Source organism: Coregonus clupeaformis, chromosome 7 (genome assembly GCF_020615455.1).
Source record: "Coregonus clupeaformis isolate EN_2021a chromosome 7, ASM2061545v1, whole genome shotgun sequence".
NCBI lineage: Eukaryota > Metazoa > Chordata > Actinopteri > Salmoniformes > Salmonidae > Coregonus > Coregonus clupeaformis.
The window spans coordinates 60,783,862-60,793,517 of NC_059198.1; positions in this window are offsets into that span (position 1 = coordinate 60,783,862).

Consider the following 9,656-nt stretch of genomic DNA (forward strand, 5'->3'; position numbering starts at 1 on the left):
TTTATTCTGTACAGGCTTCCTTCTTTTCACTCTGTCAATTAGGTTAGTATTGTGGAGTAACTACAATGTTGTTGATCCATCCTCAGTTTTCTCCTATCACAGCCATTAAACTCTGTAACTGTTTTAAAGTCACCATTGGCCTCATTGTGAAATCCCTAACCGGTTTCCTTCCTCTCCGGCAACTGAGTTAGGAAGGACGCCTGTATCTTTGTAGTTACTGGGTATATTGCTACACCATCCAAAGTGTAATCAATAACTTCCCAATGCTCAAAAGGTTAAGCAAATGTATACTCCTGAACTTATTTAGGCTTGCCATAACAAAGGGGTTGAATACTTATTGACTGAAGTCATTTCATCTTAGAATTTCTTTACAAATGTGTAAATATTTCAAAAAACATAATTACACTTTATGGGGTATTGTGTGTAGGCCAGTGACCAAAAAAATCTCAATTTAATCCATTTTAAATTCAGGCTGTAACACAACAAAATGTGAAAAAAGTCAAGTGGTGTGAATAGTTTTTGAAGGCACTGAAATTTTAATATTTAAGGGACTACTACTGCATATCCTTCAAGTTGGTACAGGACTCTCACTAATGGGTGAAACAAATATAGCCACTTACAAGGCACTCCTTAAAATATGTTAATGAGCCAGTGATTATTTCTCCTCCCACAATATTTCTCCACAATGCACCATCATTTACTGTATGCTGCAGTAAATATATAGCAAAACTGCAATATAGTACATTACTGTTGAATTGTATTGAAAATAAAATCAGCAATTGCTAATAGTGAATATTTAATTATATATTATAGCATACCAACTGATATTTGGTGTTTTATATGACTTGCACTTTAGGCCTTAACAAAGGCTTCTAAACTGACAGTGACTTCAGGGCAAAACAGGTCAAAAGGACTTGGCAAAACACTCAACCATTAAAGTTTTGAGACTTGCTGTCACTCTGATCTCTCCCCTAAATGTAATCGCTAGGGAACCACTACCACATACGGGTGCAACAAATATAGCCTCTTACAAGACATCACTCAAAATAGGTTCATGAAAGAGAAACAACAATATCATGCACCCACTAGTGTTCAAATGATTTTTGGCACTCCAAAAATGCGATATGGTACTGTATTCTGAATTACAGTAAATTACTGGCAGCAATTGGCCAGTAAGTTACTGTAGAGTTTCAGGACAAGGTTTGTAGAATTCAGAAAATACAGTATACAGTATTACCTTATTCTGTAGGGGTACAGCATTCTCACTCACAGGTGCAACACATATAGCCTCTTACAAGGCACATCTTCAAATATGCTAATGAGCCAGAGACTCTTTCCCCACCGACAACGTGTTCCCACAATGCACCATAATTAATACTGTAAAACGCATTTACAGTATTTTACTGTGCAGTCTACAGTGTTTTACTGTTGAACTTACAGAAAGGTCTTAGTGTGCTGTAAAACAAATATACAGTATTTTACTGTGAATTCTACGGTATTCTACTGTATTCAGTTTATACAATATCATACTGTTCATTTATACATGAAGTTGCTAATACAATTATAAAAACATCTAGCATTGAAGCAACAGAAGCATATTATAACTCAAACCACTACGCAGGCAGGTAGGCAAGCCCACACACACACCCACACCCAAGCCATAAGACTGCTAAATAGTTAACCAAATAGCTACCCAGACTATCTACATTTATACTTTTTGACTCTATGCTGGACTCTACCCACACACTCACACATACTGTACTTACAATGACAATCCAACACATACACACACACTCACAAATAACACATACACAAAGGAACACATTCGCCACACACACACTTCCACACTTCCACACTCATCACATACACTGCTGCTACTGTCTATTATCTATCCTGTTGCATAGTCACTTTACCACTACATTACTTACATACACTACATGACCAAAAGTACATGACCTGCTCGATGAACATCTAATAACAAAATCATGGGCATTAAATGGAGTTGGTCCCCCCTTTGCTGTCATAACAGCCTCCACTCTCCTGGGAAGGCTTTCCACTAGATGTTGGTACATTGTTGCGAGGACTTGCTTACATTCAGCCACAAGAGCATTAGTGAGGTCGGGCACCGATGTTGGGCGATTAAGCCTGGCTCGCAGTTCTTTGCTGAAACAGGAAAGGGCCTTCCCCAAATTGTTGCCACAAAGTTGGAAGCAAAGAATCGTCTAGAATGTCATTGTATTCTACAGCGTTAAGATTTCCCTTCACTGGAACTAAGGGGCCTGGCCCGAACCATGAAAAACAGCCCCAGACCATTATTCCTCCTCCACCAAACTTTTCAGTTGGCACTATGCATTTTTGTCTGTTGGACTGCCAGATGATTAAGCCGTGATTCATCACTCCAGAGAACGCGTTTCCACTGCACCAGAGTCCAATGGCGGCATGCTTTACACCACTCCAGCCTATGCTTGGCATTGCGCATGGTGATCTTAGACTTGTGTGCAGTTGCTCGGCCACGGAAACCCATTTCATGAAGCCCCCGACGAACAGTTATTGTGCTAACGTTGCTTCCAGAGGCAGTTTGGAACTCGGTAGTGAGTGTTGCAACCGAGGACAGACAATTTTTACGCGCTATGCACTTCAGCACTCGGCGGTGCCGTTCTGTGAGCTTGTCTGGCCTACCACTTCGCGGTTGAGCCGTTGTTGCTCCTAGACATTTCCACTTCTAAATAACAGCCGTTACAGTTGACCGGGGCAGCTCTAGCAGGGCAGAAATTTGACAAACTGACTTGTTGGAAAGGTGGCATCCTGTGACAGTGCCACATTGAAAGTCACTGAGCTCCTCAGTAAGGCCATTCTACTGCCAATGTTTCTCTATGGAGATTACATGGCTGTGTGCTCGATTTTATACACCTGTCAGCAACGGGTGTAGCTGAAATAGCCGAATTCACAAATTTGAAGGGGTGTCCACATACTTTTGTATAAACAGTATAGTGTATCTACCTCAATGTCCTTGTACCACTGCAAATCGACTGGGTACTGGTACCCCATGTATATGGCCAAGCTATCATTGCTCATTGTGTATTTATTCTTTGTGTTACTATTTATTTTCTATTATTATTATTATTATTATTTGTATTAGATTTTTTATTGTATTCTGCATTGTTGTACAGTAAGTACAGTAGTGTAAAGTAGTTAAATAAAAATACTTAAAAGTACTACCTAAGTAGTTATTTGGGGGTATCTGTACTTTACTATTTACCTTTTTTTTTTACAACATTTACTTTTACTCAACTACATACCAAAAGAAAACAACGTTTTACTCCATACATTTTCCCTGACATCCAAAGGTACTCGCTACATTTTGAATGCTTAGCAGGACAGGAAAATTGTCAAATTCACGCACTTGTCAAGAGAACATCCCTGCATCCCTACTGCCTCTGATCTTGCGGACTCACTAAACTATTTTTTTGGTACATTATTTCTGAGTGTTGGAGTGTGCCCCTGGCTATCAGTAAATGAAGAAATAAAAATGGTGCTGTCTGGTTTGCTTAATATAAGGAATTTGAAATAATTCATACATTTACTTTTGATACTTAACTATATTTTAGCTATTACAGTGCATTCGGAAAGTATTCAGACCCCTTGACTTTTTCCACATTTTGTTTACGTTACAGTCTTATTCTAAAATTGATTTAAAAAAATAATAATTTCCATCAATCTACACACAATACCCCATAATGACAAAGCAAAAACTGGTTTTTAGAAATGTTTGCAAAATAAAATAAAATAAATAAACTGAAATATAACATTTACATAAGTATTCAGACCCTTTACTCAGTACTTTATTGAAGCACCTTTGGCAGCGATTACAGCCTCGAGTCTTCTTGGGTATGACGCTACAAGCTTGGCACACCTGTATTTGGGGAGTTTCTCCCGTTCTTCTCTGCAGATCCTCTCAACCTCTTATCAGGTTTGTCTTGGCTGTGTGCTTAGGGTTGTTGTCCTGATGGATGGGTGAACCTTCGCCCCAGTCTGAGGTCGTGAGCACTCTGGAGCAGGTCTTTATCAAGGATCTCTCTGTACTTTGCTCCGTTCATCTTTCCCTCGATCCTGACTAGTTTCCCAGTCCCTGCCGCTGTAAAACAGCCCATAGCATGATGCTGCCACCACCATACTTCACCATAGTGATGGTATTGGCCAGGTGATGAGCATTTCCTGGTTTCCAACAGACGTGACACTTGGCATTCAGGCTAAAGAGTTCAATCTTGGTTTCATCAGACCAGAAAATCTTGTTTCTCATGGTCTGAGAGTCCTTTAGGTGCCTTTTGGCAAACTCCAAGTGGGCTGTCATGTGCCTTTTACTGAGGAGTGGCTTCCATATTTGTATTATATTTGTATTTATTAGGGATCCCTTAACCAGCATGGCTACCACAGCATTCTGCAGCGATACGCCATCCCATCTGGATTGGGCTTAGTGGGACTACCACTTGTTTTTCAACAGTACAATGACCCAACACACCTCCAGGCTGTGTAAGGGCTATTTTACCAAGAAGGAGAGTGATGGAGTGCTGCATCAGATGACCTGGCCTCCACAATCCCCCGACCTCAACCCAACTGAGATGGTTTGGGATGAGTCGGACCGCAGAGCGAATGAAAAGCAGCCAACAAGTGCTCAGCATATGTGGGAACTCCTTCAAGACTGTTGGAAAAGCATTCCAGGTGAAGCTGGTTGAGAGAATGCCAAGAGTGTGCAAAGCTGTCGTCAAGGCAAAGGGTGGCTATTTGAAGAATTTCAAATATAAAATATAAGGCCTTATATTTTAAACCCATACTCAGTGCCTATTTGCTTGACATCATGGGAAAATCAAAAGAAATCAGCCAAAAAGTGTAGACCTCCACAAGTCTGGTTCATCCTTGGGAGCAATTTCCAAATGCCTTAAGGTACCAAGTTCATCTGTACAAAAATTTTACGCAAGTATAAACACCATGGGACCACGAAGCCATCATACCGCTCAGGAAGGAGACACGTTCTGTCTCCTATAGATGAACGTACTTTGGTGCGAAAAGGGCAAATAAATCCCAGAACAACAGCAAAGGACCTTGTGAAGATGCTAGAGGAAACAGGTACAAAAGTATCTATGTCCACAGTAAAACGAGTCCTATATCGACATAACCTGAAAGGCCGCTCAGCAAGGAAGAAGCCACTGCTCCAAAACCACCATAAAAATGCCAGACTACGGTTTGCAACTACACATGGGGACAAAGATCGTACTTTTTGGAGAAATGTCCTCTGATCTGATGTAACAAAAATAGAACTGTTTGGCCATAATGACCATCGTTATGTTTGGAGGAAAAAGGGGGTTGCTTGCAAGCCGAATAACACCATCCCAACCGTGAAGCACGGGGGTGGCAGCATCATGCTGTGGGGGTGTTTTGCTGCAGCAGGGACTGATGCACTTCACAAAATAGATGGCATCATGAGGAAGGAAAATGATGTGGATATATTGAAGCAACATCTCAAGACATCAGTCAGGAAGTTAAAGCTTGGTCACAAATGGGTCTTCTAAATGGACAATGACCCCAAGCATACTTCCAAAGTTGTGGCAAAATGGCTAAAGGACAACAAATTCAAGGTATTGGAGTGGCCATCACAAAGCCCTGACCTCAATCCTATAGAACATTTATGGGCAGAACTGAAACAATTTGGCAACAAGGCAATGCTACCAAATACTAATTGAGTCTATGTAAACTTCTGACCCACTGGGAATGTGATGAAAGAAATAAAAGCTGAAATAAATCTCTCTCTACTTTTATTCTGACATTTCACATTCTTAAAGTAAAGTGGTGATCCTAACTGACCTAAGACAGGGAATTTTTAACTAGGATTAAATGTCAGGAATTGTGAAAAACTGAGTTTAAATGTATTTGGCTAAGGTGTATGTAAACTTCCAACTTCAACTGTACCTACAACGTATACTCAGGGAGTCATGAAACAGGTGCAGAAGGTGAGTTTAATAGTAATAAGAAGAAGATATGAAGATAATACAAAACAGGAGAAGCGTACTGAACGTAACGAAAACCAATACTGCCTGATGACTGAGGCTTATTGAGGGCTATATGAAGGGAGAGTAATCAGGGTGGTGTTGAAGTCCATGTGTGCTTAACGATGGGCTGCAGGTGTGTGCAATGATGGTTGCCAGGTGTGCGCAATGTGGGTTGCCAGGACCGGTGGTTAGTAGACAGGCAGCGTCGAGCGCCAGAGCGGGGGTAGACATGACAGTACCCCCTCCCCCAATGCGCGGCTCCAGCCGCAAGGGGACGCCGGCCAGGGGGACGGCCCCGAGCGTGAGGAGCGGGCCGGTCGGCGAAGGTGGAAATCTCAGATGATGTTGGGATCTAGAATATCATTCATTGGAACCCAACACCGCTCCTCTGGACTTTACCCCTCCTAGTCCACCAGGAACTGGAGCTGAGCCTCACGATGTCGGGAGTCCAGGAGGGATCTGACTGCATAGACAGGGCTTTCCTCGATGTCCAGGGGAGGTGGAGGGGTGTCTTGGGGGACGGCATCAGCCAGGGGTCCAGGAACCACCGGCCTGAGGAGGGAAACATGAAAAGAGGGTGAGATCCGGTAGTTAGTGGGGAGCTGTAATCTGTATGTCACCTCGTTGACCCTCCGGAGGACCTTGAAAGGCCCAACAAACCTTGAGTTTAGCTGCGGTCAGGGCAGGCAGAGAGGGAGGTTCCTGGTGGAGAGCCAGACACAATCACCAGGATGGAACTGCGGTGGCGGTCCGCGGAGCCAGGGCTGGCTGAAATCCCAGGACGCACTGGAAGGGAGTCAACCTGGTGGAGGAGTGACAAAGTGAGTTCTGGACATATTCCGCCCAAGGAAGGGCACACTCCCTCTGCCGGTCCTGGCAGTGACTCCTTAGGAACCTCCACAGCTCCTGGTTGGTCCTCTCCACCTGCCCGTTAGACTGAGGCCGGTACTCGGATGTGAGGCTGACCGTGACCCCAAACTTCTCCATGAAGGCTCTCCATACCCATGACATGAATTGGGGGCCACGGTCAGAGACGATGTCCTCCGGAAGGCCATAGTGCCGGAAGACCTGCTGGAACAGTGCCTCAGCGACCTGGAGACCGGTATGGAGACCAGTGAGAGGGATAAAATGGCAGGACTTAGAGAATCTGTCCACAACAACCATAATAGTGGTGAAACCATCAGACGGAGGGAGATCAGTAATGAAATCTATGGACAGACCAAAACCGCTGAGGCACGGGAAGGGGGAGGATTTTCCCTGCTGGAGCGTGCCGGGAGATTTTGTTTGGACACATACGCATCATGAATTGACATAGCGGGTGACGTCCTGTGCCAAGGTGGGCCACCAGTACTTCGCAGAGATGGATTGAATAGTGCGGGTGATACCTGGGTATCTAGCGGCGAGGGATGTGTGCGCCCAGGTCAACAGCTGACACTTCACCTCTGTGGGGACGTAGATGTGCTTAGGAGGGCAGGTTCCCTTACCTTGTGTCCACATCTATGTCCCAAAACATGGATCCAACGATATGGGAGGACGGAATGATGGGCTGGAGGGCACTCACAGGACTCTCAACCAACGTGGAACCACAAGGTAAGGGAAAGCAGATCCGACATCTTTGTGCCCAGGCGGTGATTTTCATCCTCGTCCAGGAGATGGTGGGGTCATGACGTTGGAGCCATGCAAGGCCGAGGATGACTTTGTGTACAGGAGCAGTGATGATGAGGAAGGGAAGGCTTTCTTGGTGCATGGGTCCCACGGTGAGGGTGAGCAGTGCTGTGATGTGCGTGATAGTGCCGGATCCCAATGTTTTTTTATCCAGGGCTTGGACCGGAAAAGGAGAGTGGGTATGCAGTGATGTTCAGGTTCTCGTCTCCTCCCTGGTTGATAAAATTCCCTGTGGCACCAGAGTCTACTAGAGCTGTAGAGACAACACCTGAGGGACAGCCAGTCAGTGAAATGGAAACCAGGAAGGGTTTGGCGGAAAACGATGAAGGAATAATCACGCCTACCCTGGGAGACGGATGATCACAGGGCTGTTCCTCTGCCCAGTGGACTTGGGGTTGGGACTTACCGGACACCGCTGGAGCCGGTGCCCCTCCTGGCCGCAATAGGGACACAGCCCCAGCTGCCTCTGGCGACGTCGCTCTGCCGCGGGGAGGTGTGTGACCCCTCTCTCCATGGGTTCAGGCTCTGCCCCAGGATGGCCAAAGAAGGATGTCCAGACGGAGGCCATAGCAATGAGCACGTCCAGGGAAAGGTTGTCGTCTTGGCATGCCAACTCCGTCTGGACCTCCTCGCGCAGTCCTCTTCAGAATAGGGTGCGGAGCGCCGGCTCATTCCATTCGCTGGAGGCTGCCACGGTCCGGAAGGTGAGGGCGTACTCCGCAGCGGTCTGGGCAGCCTGCCGGAGCTGGAGTAGTCGCTCACCTCCCTCCTTGCCCTCTGGTGGATGGTCGAAGATCGCCCTGAACAGAGCCATGAACCCCTTGTAGGAACCCAGCTCGTCTTCTCCTCTCTCCCAGACAGCCGTAGCCCAGACCAACGCCCACCCAGTCAGCAGGGAAATGACCGTGGCAACCTTGGACCTCTCGATGGTGGGGGCACTGGAGTAGGAAGCCACGGCATTTGGATGGAGTCCCATCATACTTGTCCTGGAGGGACAGTTGGACATTGCTGACCTGGGCGTACTGCTGGGTAGGCTGGGGGACTGGCTCGCTGGGACGGCTCGTGGTAGAAGGCCCTCCGCTAGTTGAAGGTGAATTCTCTCAGGTGGTGTCGAGGAGGTGGAGGACGGAGAGGACCTCATCCATAGCCGCACCCAGTTGCAGCAGCTGATCGTGGTGTTGGCAGATAAGGTGTGTCCTTGTTTGTCGACCGTCTGGGAGATGTCCTTATCTTCTGCTGCTTCCATTTTTGAAGAGGCAGTATTCTGTAACGTATACGCAGGGAGTCAGGAAACAGGGGTAGAAGGTGAGTTAAATACTAATAATAATAATAATAAGATAATACAAAACAGGAGACGCGCACTGAACGTAACCAAAACCAATACTGCCTGATGACAGAGGCTACTGAGGGCTATATGATGGGAGAGTAATCAGGGTGGTGATGAAGTCCAGGTGTGCTTAACGATGGGCAGCAGGTGTGCGCAATGATGGTTGCCAGGTGTGCGAGATGTGGGTTGCCAGGACCGGTGGTTAGTAGACCAGCGACGTCAAGCACTGGAGCGTGGGAGCGTCAGTAGACGTGACAATACCTGGGTTAAATACATGGGAGTGCAAGTTATCTACTTGTTTTGAAATGCATTGAAAAGTAATTGAAATATCTGAAATAGTATTTGAACCCAGGTCTGATGGGCCCTTGGCAAAGGTAATGCACTACATAGGGAATTAGGTGCCATTTAGGATGCAGCCATGGTAGTCTTTGTTTAGCATCTTCCCAATTGACCAAGTGTTTATAATGACCATAGCACAGGGTCTTAGTGTGGATTACTATGGCAATGATACTAGGTCCTCATGATAACTCCATGTAGCATCAATGGGTGGATGGGTTTTAATGCGGCCCACATGCCAACCGACTCTGAGCTTCTTTTATTAAAGGCCAATTAGGTAACTC